Consider the following 22795-nt stretch of genomic DNA (forward strand, 5'->3'; position numbering starts at 1 on the left):
GCAGCAACTAACTGCGGATCATCCATATTTGCCAAGCTAAGCAGCACATAGCCAAACAGCAGAGCAAACATACAAGGAGTACCAAGGTATGCAAAAACACAAAAGCGATTTGATACAGTGTCGATCACAAGGGATGCCTTGGCCATGTTGTTTGGGGGATTTATAGTGCAATATGTCCAATGGTAGCGTGTTCGCAATGATTGCTGATTGTATACACTTGATTGTATGTGAGAGACGCGAATGCTTTCAAAGTGGGCGTTTGTTTAGGTGTTTGCTGAAATTTTGTTTTCCCCCAATGAATCGGAATGTGAAAGTGTAAAATGTAACATATACAGTGCACCTTCATAATGTTTGTTCATATGCGTAATAAATACTTATTAAACGCGATCTTATAGTAAAAAGCACACGTCCACGCTAACATGAATGAAAGTGCATACTTGTGTATAATGTGCATAGACATGGTATAGAATCAGATTGATCAATGTTGCTGCAATATTGTTTAAAAATGATAAAGTAACTGCTGACATCTGTAATCCTCTATATATAAGTGATTGGCGAGATGTCAATATTTTACGCGTCCCATTGCATTGAAATCGTAATAACAATGAAGATCTTCCGGTTGACATCTATAATATTGTATATATAAGTGATTTTAGAGATGTCAACATTGTACACGTCCCATTGAAATCGCAATAATAATGAAGATCTTCCAAACTCTCGTTTACGTATATGCAATATTGTAGTATTGAGTGAGAAACTTCTGAAAGGGGCGGTACAGTCATAATGCTGTAATCTTTATGGTTGAAGCTTATAATGACGTCATCATATTAGCATATGCCTGTCTAGTTTGCAAATCCTCATTCTGTTGTTGTATTTTACAACATTGTTATTGTGTGCTGATTAAAAAGATAAATGTGTGCTTTGTTGTTGTGTGATGTGTGTTAGGTACATATACGTATGTATGATGATTCTCTCCCACATATGCTGATTTATATAAAGCAGTATAGCATTGTTGTTCATTCCCAAAACGTGACAGCTGTAATCTGTTCTTATTGTACGTAATTCCTAATGGTATATAATGAGTGAATTGTGATGTTAAAGGGACACTAAATCCATAATTAATGTTTCATGATTCCGAGAGAGAATCCAATGTTAAGCAGCCTTCCAATGTAGTTGTATGATGTAAATGTATTAATTGTTTATATGCGTTTTTTGGCCAGAATATCAATGCACATGTATGAGTGAATGGCCAAAGTCATGTATGTGCATCCATTAATGATCATGTGTTGAGCCTATGTAGATATGCTGTTCATCCAAGCATATAGTTGAATAAATGAAATGTTCTAATAGAGGTAAATGAGACGTGTTTACAATTGTCTACTGTTTGTAAATAATGAAATTTAAAAATTATTTTTCTGTCCGTTTAAATATGATGTAATTTTTAAAAGCGATTTTGTATTGGTGATGGTGATTTGTAGTTGATGTAATGTAATTTTCTTTAAGATTTTGATGTTGTAGTGAATTTAACACAAGTAAAAGCCATAACTCCATAGGGAAATAATAATTTCTTGATCTATTTGTAATAGCGGGACTAACGCAAGAAAGAATGAGTTATTACCACAATTATAACGCTGGTATTACGAGTTTTAAAGTCTATGCATTTTGCGTGCGTTAGGTAAATCTGCCTGTCACGTGCACGAGCACGTCTTCCCCATAGAAGTCAATGGAGGAGAAAATTTGTTGAGAAATAAAATCCAACACTTGTTTTGAGCGTAAAGTGAGTGACGTCATGTTCTTGTGTGAAAAAGTAGCTAAATCGTGTTGATTTCCTAATAAAAATCTGATTTGAGTAGGTAATGTGATGTAAATTGTTTGTATCTATTGATTACTGTATGTATGTGATAATATTTGTAGTTAGATGTAGCTATATGAGTGTATGTTCCCATCTTTCTATGTAAGTCAATATAAAATTAATTTTTGTGCCTTTTTTTTCAAACACCCGAGATCTCGTAACTTTGATCCGTTCTATTTTGACATGACAATGTAAAATCTAAAAAATAAATATTGTGTAGTGTTTGTATGAGTGTAAGTGTTCTTTGTGTAATGTTTTTGAAGTGATTTGTGGATGTTTTTGTTAGCGGTATATGATTAACTACTGGGTCTGTGTTTACATTATGGATTTGAGTGGAGATGGGGATTTTTGTTGCGTTACGGAAACTCGTAATACCAGCGGTAGTGAAAAAGCAGCGTTAGGAGGCTTTTTCACGCATAACGCACAACTCGTAATCTAGCCAATTGGAATTTAAAGTATTTCTAGTAAAAACACATTAAAACAGAATATAAAAGATATTGCATATTTCAAGATATTCGACTGGGAAGGGCTCAAAAATGTATACTGTATACATTTTTCTTTATACTGTATACATTTTTCTCTGTTATTCCTGTTTTTGAGAATATATATATATATATATATATATATATATATACTGGGTGACCGCTATTTAGCTTACAGTTGAAGCATAGCAAATTGTAGTGTTAAACCAATTATTTTGTCTTTGTAGTATTTAGCCTATATTTGCTATACATTTCTAACCTAGACATAGAAGTAATTCCTAAAGTCAGGACAACAAAATGAATCTATTTGGCGGTATGTTTCTTAAGCTACACTAGTTCTGTAGAAATGGTTATGAAGAAATCTGCAAAAAAAACCCATTTCTTTTATTATCACAATTTTTTAAGTATTAAATTCCTATTTATGGGGGGGCGGAGTCCGGAGCCCATGGAAGTGGCCGCATAATCTTGCTGCTCTGATCCTATTTCTCCAGTATACACCTTTATTCATTGTTTTTCGAAGTGATAAATTCTGAAAAATTCTGTGGACACACCTTGGACTCTCGCCTAACTGCTGGTGTAAGCCAAATTTACTCTCAGATGGTTTTTTTTTAATCAGGATCGGGGCTCTACTCTGCACTTATACAAGCGCGACCATTTTTCTTCCCTCGTGGCTACGGGTTTTTCTAAATCTACCCGGACTACCAGGATATATTGAGGACTTTACTATCACCTAGACCCCCCGGCGGGTTCTTTGTTAACCTGTCGTTAAGGAGCAGTGCTACCTCTTTCAACACTGTAATCGCAGCATTCATAGTGGTGAACTAACACTGTGTTTGTCAAATGGAGCCTGACAACTCTATTCTCTATAGACAGATTAAGGAACTCCTGGAAGAGCACTTCTTGCTCTTGGGGTGTGCATTAATGACTGCTTGGGAAAATAGCATTGACCCCAACCAACAGCCTCAAAACGGCTTTGTCAGAAAAGAAGATCCCAAGATGGAGCTTACTAACAAGGATGGGGTAACGCTATCTTTGCCTACTCTAATTCCCGCTGCTCCAGTTTCTACATATACTGCAGCTAAGCCTAAGCCCAATCAAGCGCCATGTACAGTACTCCACACTAAGCCTGCTCTGCCGGAACACGGGTTCGCTAGCATGTCGGGACCTCAGTGCTATGCCTCTACACAGAACAGTAGTGAGAAGCCAACTGAATCCAGCACCATGGCACCCGCACTGACAGAGGAGAAACCAGTGAGTGTTGCTGCGGTGCCGCGGACTGTCTATGGGGATGCGGTAGGCAGTATGAGAGCCCTTTCACTGAGCCAACCAGCTGATTTGTGTTCACCCGAAGGATCCCCGATCGCACGCCATCCTCTGAAGCAATCTGAGATAAGGCTCCAGCTGCTCTTGCCTTCGGGTCTGACTCCCCCTGGAGAACTGTCGCACCTTCAAGTGATGGCAAGTACCGCATTACCTGACTGGGGAGACTTTCTGATCTACCTACCTGCATGGGATCCTGGAGGTTCAACTGGGCCGTTGCATAGGAAGCTAAGTTCAGCTATATATCAGGAACCTAGCATATACTGTTTATATTAAACCCAGCAGTCACAATGTCAGATGTTTTCCGTGTGTTTCCACTGCTGTAACATTTTGGCATTGTGTACTTTTGTATGGTGTATATTGTCGCAGCCAAGTGATCTGACGGCTCTAATGTTCATGTATGGGGACTGAACTTAACAGCATAGCGGGAACTTACCATATGGGTATTAAACCCCATAAACACTATGCTTTGTATTTTCTGCATGGCACCGCTGCAGTTTCATGTTATCTGTGTATATATTTCTCATATCTGTTACTACTTAAGGTTTACCTGCTTAGTATCTATAAGTCCAATGCACTGCTTATAATTTCACCTCTGCTTACCAATGTATAATCTGGCCCCATACCTTACATGTTTTTTTTTTTTTCTTCTCAGTCACCCATTCTCTTTTTGCCTTTAGTAAGCATATTTGGTCACCTTGACATCTAAACCCTGATGTACATTGCAGCCTCTAATCCTTAACCACATCCCTAATGGAATAGTGTATCATGGTGGGGTGGTGTCTTGTTGCCAGCGGCCGAGGTAGCGAGATATTTATTCCCTTATTGCCTTAATTTTTTACTTTACTTTTTACTAGTCCCTTGCAAAGGATATAATTGATATCTGGTTGTAATGTAGCTATTCTGCTCTAACTAAGGAACCGGATACCTTCTTTCTATCATGACTTAGGGGGGGCCTCCCTTCATTATATATGCGTAATTTATATTTGTTTGGCCCTGCAGAGACACATCTTAATCCTATCTGTTTTATCTATAAATTTCTACTAGCTCTTAACCTTGTTGATACATCTCAGTGGTTATAATTTCCATACTTCAGTGGGGTTCCATGCTTCCTTTTAACATTTAATTGTTGCACCCCGATCACTCATCAGGTAGAGTTCTACTTATAGTATGTTAATGTTATACTACCCTGGTATATTTATATTTTTGAACCCTTTCTTGTTTTATAACACAACACCCTGTATTTCTATACAAGACTCTATCGGACATAGAGCGTCTTCCCTAATCATTCTAGTTACCTATATAACTCCACAGTTACCTATATGACTTCACCGTTACCTATATGACTCCACAGTCACCTATATAACTCCATAGTTACCTATATAACTCCACAGTTACCTATATGACTCCACAGTTACCTATCTGAATCCACAGTTACCTATCTGACTCCACAGTTACCTATATAATTCCATAGCTATCTATATAACTCCACAGTTACCTATACGGCTCCACAGTTACCTATATGACTCCACAGTTACCTATATAACTCCATAGTTACCTATATAACTCCACAGTTACCTATATGACTCCACAGTTACCTATTTAACTCCACAGTTACCTATATGACTCCACAGTTACCTATATAACTCCATAGTTACCTATATCACTCCATAGTTACCTATATAACTCCGGATTGATTATAAAGCTTGAGTTAAAAATAGGGGAAAAAATGAGGTTTGACAATGGAGATCCAAAAGTGGTCTCCCTAATAGAAGCACCTCCTATGCCTTGATTACTCTTATTAAAGGTCCAAGAGTGGCCTACTGTATTAATTAGGAGGTATACCTTATTTTAGGCAGAACTGATGAGAAATCTATTGTTAACTTTCAACTGATTTTACTGTAATGTCTCATTGTATTCCTTTATTTGTTGTATGCCTTTTTTTTACCAACCTCAATAAAAATAAAATTAAATAAAAAAAAAAATAAATAAATAATAATAAAAAAAAATAAAAAAATTCCTATTTATTGTTATTTTGTATACCCATACAGAGGCATAACTAGAAACCACAGGGCCCAGGTGCAAGAATCTAAGAAGCCCCCCCCCCAAAAAAAAGTGAATTCGATACATATCTTTTGTTTTTCTTTTTCTTTTTTACTTTTAACACAGAAAAAAAATGTGAATCAGCTTACCTGTCTGCAAAAGGAGGTACCCTGTGCCCACAGTCTGTGAGATGGTCTGACCCCCTATTACTGTATATAGTGACACTGTTTAACCCACCAGTACTGTATATAGGGAGTGACACAGTCTGTAATCTGCCGGTGAGATGGCTGGCCTGACCCTACCCGCCCCAGTACTTTATACAGTGACCACAGTAGTCTGTGACATGGTCCAGCCCCCCGTACTGTATATAGTGGTACTGTATAGACTGACACTGTTTACCCCCTGCCCCCCCATGCTGTAATAACAAGGTCTGTAATTTTCTGGTTCCACCAACATACACACACTGTCACATACATACATACACACATACACACACAGTCATACATACATACACACATACACACATAAACACCAATGGGTAAAACAGAAACACTAACCCCGGTAGTCAGAGACACTAGTGAAGCATCATGTCACACTCACATGATATCAGTGCAGGCAGTGGCAGGTCAACGTTTTTTTTTGTAAAAAAAAATATATATTTTTTTAAGCTGGGCCCCCACCCTTGGGGGCCCAGTTGCAATTGCGACCTCTACACCCCCTGTAGTTTCGCCCCTGTACCCATATAGGGTAACAATAAATGCCTGTTTGTCTGTTTAAAACTGGTGTGTAATACGCACTGGTACACTTAACAAGAGAGCGGATAATTATGGTTAAAACAATATTGAGCAAAAATGCAAACGTCTAATTTAAGAACAGAACCTAGGAAAAACCTGTCATTAAGGGGTTAAAGGCCAACATGAATCTTTATTGCTTCATGTAGAAGAACAAACCTAGCTAACATTTTATTTTTTTAAATCCATTTACTTGTATTACCACATTTACTGCAGTCTTTAGTATTACTCTTTAACCCCTTAATGACCAACGACGTGCAGGGTACGTCCTCCAAAAAAATGTCCCTAACGACCAAGGACGTACCCTGCACGTCGTTGGTCTTTGAAAGCAGTGGAAGCGATCCTGATCACTTCCAGCTTCTTTCATGTTATTGCAGTGATGCCTCGATATAGAGGCATCCTGCAATAACTTTTTTAAGCAGTCCGATGCAGAGAGAGCCACTCTGTGGCCCTCTCTGCATCGGCTATGATCGTTGGTGGGTGGGAGCGTGTCCAGGGAGGCCATCAGTAGAGGAGGGGGGCGGGATCGCGCGTGCGCGCGCGTGCGCGCGTGTGCACGGGAGCGTGCACGGGAGCGTGCACGTGTGAAACTGCCCAAAAGTTAGAATTGAAGTGGAAGAGGCACAAGGTGGGACTCAGTGGGAGAGAGGGTGGGAATAAAAAATATTAATGATCTGGGAGAGGGTGGGGGGTTGGGTGTTAAGGGGGGTAAGCTACACTACAGAAAATCTTAAAATAAACTTTTGATTTCAAACTGGGTACTGGCAGACAGCTGCCAGTACCCAATATGGTGCACAATAAGGCAGAGGAGGGGGGTAGAGAGCTGTTTGGGGGGGATCAGGGAGGTTGGGGCTAAGGGGGGGGGGGGTCCTACACAGCAGAATTATTATTATTTTTTTAAACAAAAAAAAAAAACTTTTATTTTAGTACTGGCAGACTTTCTGCCAGTACTTAAGATGGCGGGGACAATTGTGGGGTGGGGGAGGGAAGACAGCTGTTTGGGAGGGATCAGGGGGTGTGATGTGTCAGGTGGGAGGCTGATCTCTACACTAAAGCTAAAATTAACCCTGCAAGCTCCTTATAAGCTACCTAATTAACCCCTTCACTGCTAGCCATAATACACGTGTGATGCGCAGCAGCATTTAGCGGCCTTCTAATTACCAAAAAGCAACGCCAAAGTCATATATGTAAATAATTTCAGTGATTAACATAACATTGTGAAAAATGTAGCGTTTTTTTCAATTTGATCGCATTTGGCGGTGAAATGGTGGCATGAAATATACCAAAATGTGCCTAGATCAATACTTGGGGTTGTCTACTGCACTACACTAAAGCTAAAATTAACCCTACAAGCTCCCTACATGCTCCCTAACTAACCCCTTCACTGCTGGGCATAATACACGTGTGGTGCACAGTGGCATTTAGCGGCCTTCTAATTACCAAAAAGCAACGCCAAAGCCATATATGTCTGCTATTTCTGAACAAAGGGGATCCCAGAGAAGCATTTACAACCATTTATGCCATAATTGCACAAGTTGTTTGTAAATAATTTCAGTGAGAAACCTTAAGTTTGTGAAAACATTTGTGAAAAAGTGAACGATTTTTTTTATTTGATGGCATTTAGCGGTGAAATGGTGGCATGCAATATACCAAAATGGGCCTAGATCAATACTTTGGGATGTCTTCTAAAAAAATATATATACATGTCAGGGGATATTCAGGGATTCCTGAAAGATATCAGTGTCCCAATGTAACTAGCGCTAATTTTGAAAAAAAGTGGTTTGGAAATAGCAAAGTGCTACATGTATTTATTGCCCTATAACTTGCAAAAAAAGCAAAGAACATGTAAAAATTGGGTATTTCTAAACTCTGGACAAAATTTAGAAACTATTTAGCATGGGAGTTTTTTGGTGGTTGTAGATGTGTAACAGATTTTGGGGATCAATGTTAGAAAAAGTGTGTTTTTTCCATTTTTTTCCTCATATTTTATAATTTTTTTATAGTAAATTATAAGATATGATGAAAATAATGGTATCTTTAGAAAGTCCATTTAATGGCGAGAAAAACGATATATAATATGTGTGGGTACAGTAAATAAGTAAGAGGAAAATTACAGCTAAACACAAACACCGCAAAAATGTAAAAATAGCCTTGGTCCCAATTGGACAGAAAATGGAAAAGTGCTGTGGTCATTAAGGGGTTAACAATCATTATTGCTAAAGACAGCTATGATACAGCTCTCAAGACCATGTTCATGGTACTGAGCATACTTAGGTATGCTGTCATGGAAAGAAGCTTCATTTTAACAAATGATACAAAAAGAAAGAGGTAACTTTGATAACAGACATGAAGTGGAAAGTTTGTTAAAATTGTACATTCTGCATCATACATTTTGACTTGTCCATTTAACATTGAGAATCACTCTTTATTTTTTAAAAGAACCCAGTCTTCCAGTAAATGGACTGCATCATTTTATATCTACTAAGAGCCATGCATAACGCTTTTTTATTTTTTTTAAATGCATAGTGATTCAATAGAATAAGAAGCTGATTGTTCTGCTATATGTTTTTTTGCTACTTTAGACTATTGTTCTCTGATGGCTGACATGACCTGCCACTTACTAATCTCTCTTTGAATGAAGAGTTCCAGAAAATGAGCTGCAAATTGGAAGTGTTAGTTTAAAATCAGCTTGATAATCTTTTTTTTAAACCTGTTATGTGATTCCTGGTAAATGCTGCTTATCATATTTTAAAGAAAGGTGTTCTCTGTTTTGGGTTTGTTCCTTAAATATTGAGCTGCGTGTCATTTCCTGTTGTCACCTGGATGAGCATGTTTGAACAAAGTTCAGTCATGTGGAACACTGTAGACATAAGTATGACAAACACCAAATTTAGCGATAAGTCAGCTGCAGAAACAGTTTATTTTTAGAGATTCGTGTGAGAGAGAGGGATGGTTACTAGGAGTAGAAAATATATGTTGTCCAAATAAAAGATTATCCATTAGGAAGAGAATTCCGCTGACAGCTTAGTGAAAAAGGCACAAATAAATAGAGGCCAAATATAAAGGCAGAGTGTGTAGCAGGTGTGTTATTATGATAACAATACTGAAATTATTTGGTAATGGGTTAGATGACGAGTGGTGCACTATTTGTTGCACGCAAGAGAAAAGAGGTTTATTGAGGCTCTTTACAAACGTTGGAAGTAACGCGTGTAATACAAGTTGAAAGCAAATGCGTTCGCTTGAGCGCAATTGAGTCTAATGCGCATCGGGATATCGCAACTTAAGAGCTCTGGTTAACTGTTACACTTGACTAAAAAGTTGCACAAAACATATCAAAAATATTTTTAAAAGTACAGTTACACTCATAATGACACTGTCCAATAAAATGTTTTTTGTTTTTTTATAAATTGCAATAAAAAGTTATAAAGGCTCAAAATATGAGATCTCGGGTGGAGTGTACCTGCAAAGGGCTTTAAAGGGACAGTCAACACTAAAATTGTTATTGTTTAAAAAGATAGATAGTGCCTTTACTATCCACCCCCCAGCTTTCCACAACCAACATTGTTATATTAATATACTTTATAACATTTAAATCTCTAAATGTCTGCCTGTTTCTAAGCCATTAAAGACAGCCTCTTATCAAATGTTTTTTTATTAGCTTTTCACAACAGGGGAGTGCTAGTTCATGTGAGCCATATAGATAATATTGTGATCACGCCCGTGGCTTGTGGCAGACACTGCACTAATTGGCTAAAATGCAAGTCAATAGAAAATAAATAAAACATCATGTGATCAGGGGGCGGTCAGAAGATTTTTTTGAGTGCGGGACTGATGTTGCATTACAGGCTAAAATGCTTGCGGAATAGCTATACTGACAAGACTCGTAATTGCTGTGTTACAGTTTTTATGCCGAAATGGCCATTTTTTCAACGTTAAAACCTGAACGCAAAACTCGTAATCTAGGTGAATATTTGTAATCATAAAGTAAAATATGAGGACTTTATTTCACTAAGGAAAGTATATAGCAGAGGTTTATATATATATATATATATATATATATATATATATACTGTATATATGAAGAAACACTGTGGAGCAAGAACTTGTTAACAACACTAACTTGAATGTTATATGCTTCAGCTTTCATTGAATGTCAGTCACTATAACCTGCTTGATTAACAATTGACTGTTGACCTACATAAGCTTTATAATGACTGCTGATTTTACAAGTATTAACTTTGAATGCATGCGAAGAAATCAAGGCCTAGATTTTGAGTTTGGCGTTAACCATCAAAAGCAGCATTAAGGGGTCCTAACGCTGCTTTTTAACGCCCACTGGTATTTAGAGTCAGACAGGAAAGGGTCTACCGCTCACTTTCTTTCCGCAGATCCCCTTACGTCAATTGCGTATCCTATCTTTTCAATGGGATTTGCCTAACGCTGGTATTTGGAGTCTTGGAAGAAGTGAGCGGTAGAGCCTCTACCGACAAGACTCCTACCTCCAAAAAAAGTCAGTAGTTAAGAGCTTTATGGGCTAACGCCGGAACATAAAGCTCTTAACTACAGTGCTACAAAGTACACTAACACGCATAAACTACCTATGTACCCCTAAACCGAGACCCCCCCACATCGCAAACCCTCTAATACATTTTTTTAACCCCTAATCTGCCGACCGGACACCACCGCCACCTACATTATAGCTATGAACCCCTAATCTGTTGCCCCTAACATCGCCGACACCTACTTTATATTTATTAACCCCTAATCTGCCCTCCCCAACATCGCCGCCACCTAAGTACAATTATTAACCCCTAATCTGCTGACCAGACCTCGCCGCCACTATAATAAATGTATTAACCCCTAAACCGCCGCACTCCCGCCTTGCAAACACTATAATAAATTGTATTAACCCCTAATCTGCCCTCCCTAACACCGCCGCCACCTACCTACAATTATTAACCTCTAATCTCCCGCCCGCAACGTCGCCGCTACTATAATAAAGTTATTAACCCCTAAACCTAAGTCTAACCCTAACACCCCCCTAACATAAATATAATTTAAATAAAACAAAATAATATTCCTATAATTAAATAAATTAATCCTATTTAAAACTAAATACTTACCTAGAAAATAAACCCTAATATAGCTACAATATAACTAACAATTACATTGTAGCTATTTTAGGATTTATATTTATTTTACAGGCAACTTTGTATTTATTTTAACTAGGTACAATAGCTATTAAATAGTTAATAACTATTTAATAGCTACCTAGTTAAAATAAGTACAAAATTACCTGTAAAATAAATCCTAACCTAAGTTACAAATACACCTAACACTACACTATCATTATTAAATAAATTACCTACAATTTGCTCAACTAAAATACAATTAAATAAACTAATCTATAGTACAACCCCCCCCCCCCACTAAATTACAGAAAATAAAAAAATATTACAAGAAGTTTAAACTAATTACACCTAATCTAAGACCCCTAATAAAATAAAAAAGCCCCCCAAAATAATAAAATGCCCTACCCTATTCTAAATTACAAAAGTAATCAGCTCTTTTAAAAGCCCTTAAAAGGGCTTTTTGCGGGGCATTGCCCAAAAGTAATCAGCTTTTACCTGTAAAAAGAATACAACCCCCCCACATTAAAACCCACCACCCACATACCCCTACTCTAACCCACCCAAACCCCCCTTAAAAAAACCTAATGCTAACCCCCTGAAGATCTACCTACCTTGAGTCGTCTTCACCCAACCGGGCCGAAATCTTCATCCAAGGTGCGCAAAGGAGGTCCTTCATCCGGTAGAAGTCTTCATCCAGGCGGCGTCTTCAATCTTCATCCATCCGGAGCGGAGCGGAGCCATCTTCCAAGGAGCAGACGCAGAGCCATCCTCTTCATCCGGAGTCTTCTAACACAATGACGGTACCTATAAATGACGTCATCCAAGATGGCGTCCCTTCAATTCCGATTGGCTGATAGGATTCTATCAGCCAATCGGAATTAAGGTAGGAAAAATCTGATTGGCTGATTCAATCACTTAAAGGTACCGTCATTGTGTTAGAAGACTCCGGATGAAGAGGATGGCTCTGCGTCGGCTCCTTGGAAGATGGCTCCGCTCCGCTCTGGATGGATGAAGATTGAAGATGCCGCCTGGATGAAGACTTCTACCGGATGAAGGACCTCCTCTGTGCACCTTGGATGAAGATTTCGGCCCGGTTGGGTGAAGACGACTCAAGGTAGGGAGATCTTCAGGGGGTTAGCGTTAGGTTTTTTAAGGGGGGTTTGAGTGGGTTAGAGTAGGGATATGTGGGTGGTGGGTTTTAATGTTGGGGGGGTTGTTTTTTACAGGTAAAATAGCTGATTACTTTGGGGCAATGCCCTGCAAAAAGCCCTTTTAAGGGCTGGTAAAAGAGCTGATTACTTTTGTAATTTAGAATAGGGTAGGGCATTTTATTATTTTGGGGGGCTTTTTTATTTTATTAGGGGGCTTAGATTAGGTGTAATTAGTTTAAACTTCTTGTAATTATTTTTTTATTTTCTGTAATTTAGTGTTTTTTTTGTATTATAAATTAGTTTATTTAATTATATTTTAGTTTAGCTAATTGTAGGTAATTTATTTAATTAATTTAATGATAGTGTAATGTTACGTGTATTTGTAACTTAGGTTAGGATTTATTTTACAGGTAATTTTGTACTTATTTTAACTAGGTAGCTATTAAATAGTTATTAAATATTTAATAGCTATTGTACCTAGTTAAAATAAATACAAAGTTGCCTGTAAAATAAATATAAATCCTAAAATAGCTACAATGTAATTATTAGTTATATTGTAGCTATATTAGGGTTTATTTTCTAGGTAAGTATTTAGTTTTAAATAGGAATAATTTATTTAATAATAGTAAATTTATTTAGTTTAATTAAAATGATATTTAACTTAGGGGGGGTGTTAGGGTTAGATTTAGGTTTAGGGGTTAATAACTTTATTATTGTAGCGACGACATTGCGGGCGGGAGATTAAGGGTTAATAATTGTAGGTAGGTGGTGGCGATGTTAGGGAGGGCAGATTAGGGGTTAATACAATTTATTATAGTGTTTGCGAGGCAAGGGTGTGGCGGTTTAGGGGTTAATACATTTATTATAGTGTCGGCGAGGTCCGATCGGCAGATTGGGGGTTAATAAGTGTAGGTAGGTGGCGGCGATGTTGGGGGGGGGAAGATTAGGGGGTAATAAATATAATATAGGTGCCGGCAATGTTAGGGGCAGTAGATTAGGGGTTCATAGCTATAATGTAGGTGGCGGCGGTGTCCGGAGTGGCAGATTAGGGGTTAATAGTATAATGCAGGTGTCAGCGATGGCGGGGGCAGCAGATTAGGGGTTAATAAGTGTAAGGTTAGGGGTGTTTAGACTCTGGGTTCATGTTAGGGTGTTAGGTGTAGACTTAGAGAGTGTTTCCCCATAGGAAACAATGGGGCTGCGCTAGGAGCTGAACGCTGCTCTTTTGCAGGTGTTAGGTTGTTTTTCAGCCAGCTCAGCCCCATTGTTTCCTATGGGGATATCGTGCACAAGCACGTTTTTCCAGATTACCGCTACCGTAGGCAACGCTGGTATTGAGGGTTGAAGTGGCGCTAAATTATGCTCTACGCTCCCTTTTCTGAGCCTAACGCAGCCACTCAGACAACTCTAAATACCAGCGTTGTCTTAAGGGTGCGCTGGAAAAAAAGCAGCGTTAGCACCGCAGGTCTTTACCGTCAAAACTGTAAATCTGGGCGCAAGTTTTTTGCTACACGCATTTTTTCTATTTTTGCCTACACAGTTACAGTTCAGTTTAAATTTTCACTTCTTGGTGTCTTACTTTGTAAATATATGTTGTTGATTTCATTTTAACAACCTTCTATATTATGGGCAAAATGCTTTAATAGTTAAATTAAAAAATGGTTGCTAATATTCATTGACTGCTGTGTTATATTTCCCACTGTTCCACCCATTTCCCAGAGTCGAATTTTAGTTGAGGCTTACGAGTTAGTGCTGGATTAAGGGTATTTCTTTTGCTTTTCTTTTATTTCTTCATATATATACTGTATATATATATATATATATATATATATATATATATATATATATAAAATGTATCATTTTATATTACCATATCAACGTGTTTAATGTCCCTTTAATAACAGTAAGTTAAGCTTGCCTTTAACACTACCTTTAAGTATGTTTACTTCTTTTTTTTTTTATATAATATTTTTATTGAAAAAGGAAATCCATGAGGGGTACAGAAAAACAAAAACAAAGGGGAAGGACATTGGGGGTATATTACATCACAAATTCACATATTTAGAAGTTGTAGATATACATTTTACATTCAAAAAAAAAAAAAAAAAAGAAGGAAAAAGAGAAAGACAAAGTTTCCTTCTGTGTTATGTACCAGCCAGTTAACCACTGGCTTACTCAAAGAAATTAAATGAAATCTCAATCCTCCAAACCCCCTACCTTCCTAAGTAACACCAAAAAGCGATTAATTTTTCCCTACATGAACAACCTTTTATTATATGGTATGGAAACAGTCAACCAAACAAAACAGGGTGAGAGAAAAAAAAAAGGAAAAAGAAAAGAAACAGAAATAAATAAATAAATAAAGAGAAAGAAAAAGAAATATATAAAGTGTCCTCAGCCTTCTCTTATTCCTAGCTCAGTAAACCAAGGGTAACTCATTTCTAAGTATGGCATTCATTACATACTCTGTAGATCTGAGTGGATAGATAATTTTCTTTTGCATATCCGGTGACTGTGAATATATAAATATTTCCCATTTCTTGAAAAATCTCTCAACTTCATTGATTTTATCTAATTCTAATAAGCATTGCTCTAAAGTCATTTGTTTCATGATCTGGTTACTTACTTCAGATATAGCAGGCACTTTTTTCAAGATCCATGTTTTCAGTAATAAGAACCTGGCCACCCCAATAGCTAATTCAATAAATTCCTTATTATTGATCTTTTCTTTTTTATCTGGAGGGAATAGGAAAAATACTAGAACTCGATAGATCTTCAACTCTTTTTTTAATATTCTCGATAGCCAGAAACTCATTTTATTCCAGTATTGTCTAATTAGTGTGCATTCCCAGAAGTAATGCACAATATCAGCCCCCCCTGCTACCACATTTGACACATTTATCTTGCGTTTTGCTATTCCATCTTGCCATGGCAGAAGGGGTAAGATATGTTTGATTTAATATATTATTGTGTACTTCTCTAAAATTAGTGGAAATAAAGATCTTATTAGTTCTCGTAATACTATTTTGTATATACTCTTCATTGCATTCTGTTAAACCCTTCAAATGCCATTTCTTAACAATCAGTTGAAGATTTGAATTACCCTCCTGTCTTAATGACTCCTTGTACCATTTTTTTATTGAAAAATTCCCACTCTTACATAAGTCCAGAAAGTAAGTAAGTGACGGCCAACCCCATTCATTATTTTGATTATGTAATAATTTTTTGACAAGATCTCTTAATTGTAGATAGGCAAAAAAGTCTTTGCTAGGGAGGTCAAATTCACCTCTTAGCTCTTTGAATGTTTTAATCTGTGCTATATCTGAAGTAAAATTAATCATTTGACTGATATTTATTAAGCCCTTTCTTTTCCATCTATGGAATACTGCAGATTTTAAAGCTTCTGGAAACGGGGGATAACCAGTTATTGTTAAAAAATTGGATACTGCAAAATTAACTTTTAATTTCTTACAGTATTGTTGCCAAGCTTTTATAATGCCGAAATATGAAAAAAAAGTTTAATTTTCTGAGGGATATCTTTAGCTTGTGTGTGTAATAGCGCTTTAAGTATGTAAGGCTTTGCAATCTCTTCTTCTAATAATTTATCTGTGAAATATTCTTTATCTATCAGCCATTCAGCTGCTATTTTAACCAGGCATGCTAAATTATAATTCCCAATATCTGGTAGTGCATAACCCCCATATTCTTTTGAGTATGATAGTGTTTTTAATGAGATTTTTCTCCTTCCATTTCCCCACAGAAATTCTGTTATATTTTTATTAAACAGTGTGATATCGGCCTTCTTTAGGAGGAGAGGTAAATTCTGTAGTTTATAAAGGATCTTAGGGAAGATGATCATTTTAATTAAACCAATCTTTCCAGATAGAGTTAATGGTAAGTGTTTCCAAGCATTTAGCTGAAGATATATTTTCTGGAGAGTTGGGATTATACCAACATTTTGGATTCTTACTAAGAATGATGCCAAGATACGAAATTTGATCAACAACTTTAAATGGGCTTTTATACGAGTCCTTATAGTTACTGAGCCATAAGAGTTCCGATTTATTAACATTTACTTTATAACCTGAGAAGGAGCTATATATTTCTATTATTTCCATTAATTTAGGGATATTGTACTTACTATTTCTTAAAAAAATCAGTATATCGTCCGCGTATAGTAAAAATTTTTCTTCTATATTTTTACATAGAGCCCCTTGCAGCACCTGGCAAATTTTAATCGCTAGCGACTCAATTGACAAATTGAATAGAAAAGGAGATAGGGGGCAGCCTTGTCTGGTACCTCTTTCCAGTATTATTTCTGCAGAATCTATCCCATTCACCGAGATTATAGAAGCCGGATTATTATAAATAGTTTTAATAAAGTTCACAAATGGTCCTGAGAAACCAAATTTAAGCAGAGATGTAAAAAGATGTTCCCACCTCTCAGGATCCCTTCCTTTTTTAAAGATCATAATTGTAACAGCTCTAATAAAAAATTTTGACATTGCACCATTCTCTAAATAATAATAATGAAATAATCTAGTCAGATGTGGTATAATTTCTTTATTTAATATTTTATAAAATTCGTCTGGGAGCTGATCTGGTCCAGGGGCTTTATTTAATTTAGATTTATTTATTGTACCCTCTACTTCCTCCTCTGAAATTGGCAAGTTAATTTTTTCAATTTCTTCTGCTGACAATTTAGGGGTAACAATAGTTTCTCAGAATAAATCCTTATTGGTAATATCTACCTCACGTGCACTGTAAAATTTCTGGAATGTGTGATAAAAGATCTCATTAATCTCTATGGGACTATGTAGAAGTTTGTCATCTACTCTTAATGCAGATATTATACTATTTTTCTTCTCAGATTTCACTAGTCTAGCTAAATAGCTACCTGTCTTATTCCCAAACTTCATATGTTTTGCCTTTTTTTTTTAGATCCTCTCTTGTAGTTTCGCATAGATAGAAAAGATCTCTCTCCTGTTTCGCCTGGGTATATTTTAACCAGTTATTCTTTGAACTACATTGAAGATATCTATTATACATATTAGTTAATTGGTTAGTAAGTTGCTTTTCTCTTTCCTTTCTTTTTTTCCTAAATCTAGACATAAAACTTACAATTTCTCCCCTTAATACGGCTTTTGCCATTTCCCATAGAGTTTCTACTCTATCTTCATATTCTCTGTTTAAATTTAGAAAGATATGCCATTTTTCTTTTAACATAGCTACAAAGGATGCGTTTTTTAGCATATATTTAGGGAAATAAAAGGAGTTTCTTTTATAGCTACTATTTTTTATCTCATCTGCAGAAAATTCTAATGTGATAGGTGCATGATCAGAGATTGCAAAATCCTTTATATCAGTTTTAGGTTCTATTTTAAGAATGGAGTCAGCTACTAGGAAGTAATCAATCCTAGAAAGTGATAGTAGTGATTTAGATAGACATGTGAATCTTTTGACATCTGGATACTGAACTCGCCAAATATCAGATACTTTAAGTGTTTTTTTGAATGTGTTTAAAATTCTCATTTCCTTAGCTATTCTATAGTCCTTCTCTCTGCCTTTTGTACTTTTCCTGTCTATTGGAAATTTAGGCATTAGATTGAAATCTCCTGCTATTATTAAATTAGTATCTACATAATTCAACAATAATGCTTGGAGTTTCCCCCAGAAGTCCATATCTAAATTATTCGGACCATATACATTGCATATAGTATATATCTTCTTCCTGATTTCTAATTGCAATATAAGAAAGCAAGCATTTTCATCTAGTTTGGCCTCTAAAATTTTATAGTCCAAATTTTTGCTCAGCAAAATAGCGACTCCTTTTTTCCTTTCTGTACATGGTGTGGCTAGAATTTCTTTTATCCAGTTAGTTTTTAATTTAGCTATTTCCGCTGCAGATAATCTGATCTCTTGCAATAATGCAATGTCAGTATTAAATTTTCTAAGATGTTTAATGATTGCCTTTCTTTTAATCAGGGATACAATTCCTCCAACATTCCATGATGTAAAGTGAATAAACTGTTTTAAACCAATAGCCATATTATTATTCTAGATATTTTTATTGTTGGTATATCCACTGTCACGCTCAGCTGCTGGGAAGCTCTGCAGTCCTCTCTGTGTGCTTGATTGACAGGTGTCTGAGCCACCCCTTCCTGATGATGTCACAACCAGGCTTTATATTCTTGGCTTCCTGTTTCTCCAGTGCCAGTTTGTTTGTTAACTTTTTGGCTTCTGATAGGATTTCTCTGAGGAATCTCTCTAACTGCTGCTTTTCTGTTGCCAATCTCTTCAAGGATTTACTATGCTGGATTAACCTTCAACCTCCTGATTACCTGTCTCCAAACAATGCAAGTACTGTTTGTTTTGTGAGACTTTCAATCTGCATGTTTACCTGTTTCCAAACTCTGCAAATACAATTATTTTGTGTTAACCTTCAAACTACCAGCTTACCTGTTGCTGTCTCTGCAAGTTCTGACAAAACAGTGTTAACCTTCAAACTACCTGATTACATGTTGTTAATTCTGCAAGTTCTGACTACACAGTGTTTACCCTCAAACTGCCTGATTACCTGTTGCATACTCTGCAAAGACTGTCTACACAGTGTTAACTCTCAAACTGCCTGATTACCTGTTGCATACTCTGCAAAGACTGTCTACACAGTGTTAACTCTCAAACTGCCTGATTACCTGTTGCATACTCTGCAAAGACTGTCTACACAGTGTTAACTCTCAAACTGCCTGATTACCTGTTGCATACTCTGCAAAGACTGTCTACTCAGTGTTAACCCTCAAACTGCCTGATTACCTGTTGCATACTCTGCAAAGACTGTCTACTCAGTGTTAACCCTCAAACTGCCTGATTACCTGTTGCATACTTTGCAAAGACTGTCTACACAGTGTTAACCTTCAGACTGCCTGATAACAAATGACCTACTCCTGCATTATTAACTGTTTCCTGCTTTACCCTTCTTCTGTCTGAGTATAAGTGGACTATCCCTGCTCTCCTGATATTGTGGAAGACATTTCCTGAAACCAGTTCCTTATTCAGAAGTCTATCTGGCTGATATCATGAATTACTTTGGCACAGGCTAACCCTGCTCCTTATCGTGAGTACTTTGTTTTTTGGAGGTTGTCGTGGGGTCACGTCCTGGATTAAACTCAGAGTGCAAGGGTGTTGTTTAAGTTCACCCTAGTATTTGGGTCTTCTTCTGGACATATCCTAACCTGACATCCACCTTGGTTACTCCCACTACTGTTATTAGAACTATATATATAGAGAAGGCTGAGGAGAAAGGAAAGAAACTGAAAAAAAAAAGAGACACAAAAAAAAAAAAAAAAAAGGAAAAAAGGGAAATAAAAGTCATTTAGCACTATCTGAGATTTAAAACCTTCCTTATCCCCTATCTTTAGGATAGCAGGATAGATTACAAATGCTTGTATTCCTTTTTGAATAAACTGTGAGCATAGCTGGGACATTACTTTCCTTTTATTGGAAGTTTCCACAGAAAAATCCTGAAAGATAAGAATCTTCCTATCCTCCAGCATTAGCGGTTCTGAGAGTTTTTTTATAATGTTTTAAGATTTCTAGTTTATCTTTATAATTTAAAAATTTAGCTATCACAGGTCTAGAAAAAGATCTATTTGGATGATCTTCTGTTACCAGCTGTTTATTGAGACCTAGTCTATGTACTCTTTCAACTATAATTTCTGAGCCTTCCCTTAGTATTCCTAGTCGTTTTGGAATTTCCTTTATAATTAGTGCTTCTAGGTCTGCATTTGCGAATTTTTCTGATATACCTATGAATCTTAAATTGTTCCTTCTTGATATATCTTCTGCTGTGTCAGCTCTCTCTTGTAATTTTATGATTTGCCCTGAGAGTGTCTCAATTATGTTACTTTTAATGCTCAATTTATCCTCTAAATCAGAGATTCGATTTTCTGCCTCTCCTAACCTTTGATTAAATTGTTTTACTTCATTTGAAACTGCTGAAAGTTCTAATCTTAATGTGTCAAACTGGGGCATCATTAGAGCTGATATCTGATTTATTAGTAATTGTGTATCTATATTAACATGCGTTGCATTTAGGCTTTCTACGCTTTCTTGTGTTTGATCATTAACATTTTTATTCCTATTTCTCTCTCTATTTTTAGCTGCCATCGTGATTGGTGATTTATCTTTTAAATTATGGACAAATCTGTCCATTTATATTAATCTACTCCCTTTGAGTGAAATTAATCTGTGTGTGTGATAAAAAAAAGACAAAAACGTGAATATTTATTAAGAACGAGTGGGACAGTGAAAAAAAAGGGAGGCAGAAAAAAAAAAAAAAAAGAGTACAATTGAAAGCAAATAGGAGGACAGTAGTCAACCTTCTGACCAGTGTATCTAAAGTGGTGAATCTCTGTGTTTGTTAGTGATAAGTGATTTATGGTTCCTCAGGTGGAAAGTGGAAAAAAAGAAAGAGTGAAAGGAAAAAAAATAGTAATGTAATGAACACACTAAAATAGTAATGTAATGAACACACTAAAATAGTGGAGGGGGAGTCTTATAGTTTTTGCTCACCAGCTACTATTACAGCTTTTATAAACAAGTAGGCAAATTTGCTAGTAGCTAACCTAGGCTCTTTATACTCTAGGCCCTTTATTCCTTATGGGCAAGTATTGCAGTCACATTACTATCAATGTTTGGCCTAAAAAGCTAGGCCTATGCACAGGATAAAAAAACAATATTTATCAGCCACTGTATAGCTTTTTCATAGATTTAGACTATCTCAAAATGATATATGCACTCATTATAGCAATTTATATGCAAATTGAATAACACGCTCAAAAAAACCTCTGAAAAAGATTTACAATGTAATAAGCCCTTATATGGAGACAAAATAGCTAACAAAAGAAAAAAAGAGAGAAGAAGAGAAAAATAAAAATAAAAAAAATATATGTATACAATTATTGCAGTTCTAAATTCTTTCTTTCCTCTCTTCTACTGTTTTTTCCCTTCTTTTTCTTTAAAGACCAGAATCTTTACATTTAACTCTATTACCAAGCAACCATTGTGTATGAGACACTGTTTAAGATATTAATTATTAACATCAGCATACAAATACAGTTCTATGCATAGTATATCACTTGGCTAAGAAATTTTACTACATAAAACTTTTTTAAACTAAAAAACATTTTTCCAGTACTATGTGCTCTCTATCTTAGATGTAGCTGCAAGAGCTTTATTATCCAAGACAGTTAGTATAGCTTCCTGAATCAGATCAGCCTATAGCCAATTTTTCACTGGGTGCTATCAGATCCACCGATGGTTTAAAACTTATATATTTAGGACTAATTGCTCCCAGCTTTGGACACTGAGCAATTTAAATGTCCGGTTTGTGAGAGTTCATCTTCTTTGATAAGGAAAATTCCAGCAATTATTAAGACTTTTTTTTTTCTTTTTGACTTTCCTGATATTAGATCTATGCACAGCCAATTACACAGTCTTAATTAGAAAAGTTCCTAAAAGAGTCACACATGCAGCTCTTATAAACTTTTCCTGTGTTCCTCCCTTCTTGTTTTTACTTTCCTTGCTTAGCCATTCTGCAGAATGTTCTGTAATTCCTTACAGGATATGTATAGGCATCAGAGAAGTAGGGAGAAAAATAAAAACAGCCACTGTTAGCTAGGTGTAAGCCTCTTCACTGGGACTTTTGTAAAAGCTGAGTACTGTACTGTAATACTGAAACCTTTAGGGCTCTGTGCAGAGCTGCCTCAGTTCAGCTTGTTAGTGTGTTTTCATGCCGTGCCCACAGCATACCATGACAAATTAGACTTTCAGGAAGGGTATAGTAGTGAGTTCTTATAAAGTGTGCAGCTTCACTGGGGTCTTATAAGAACAGTCATGCTTCCACATACACTTTGTGCATATTATACCACCAGACTTCCATACAACACTTAACCCTTGCCAGCTCCTCTTCCTTTACTGCTAGCACAGCTAATCTTATCCTCGACGACCTTGTTTTATACAGGAT

The sequence above is a fragment of the Bombina bombina genome, chromosome 2 (assembly GCF_027579735.1).
Source record: "Bombina bombina isolate aBomBom1 chromosome 2, aBomBom1.pri, whole genome shotgun sequence".
In the NCBI taxonomy this organism is placed as follows: Eukaryota; Metazoa; Chordata; class Amphibia; order Anura; family Bombinatoridae; genus Bombina; species Bombina bombina.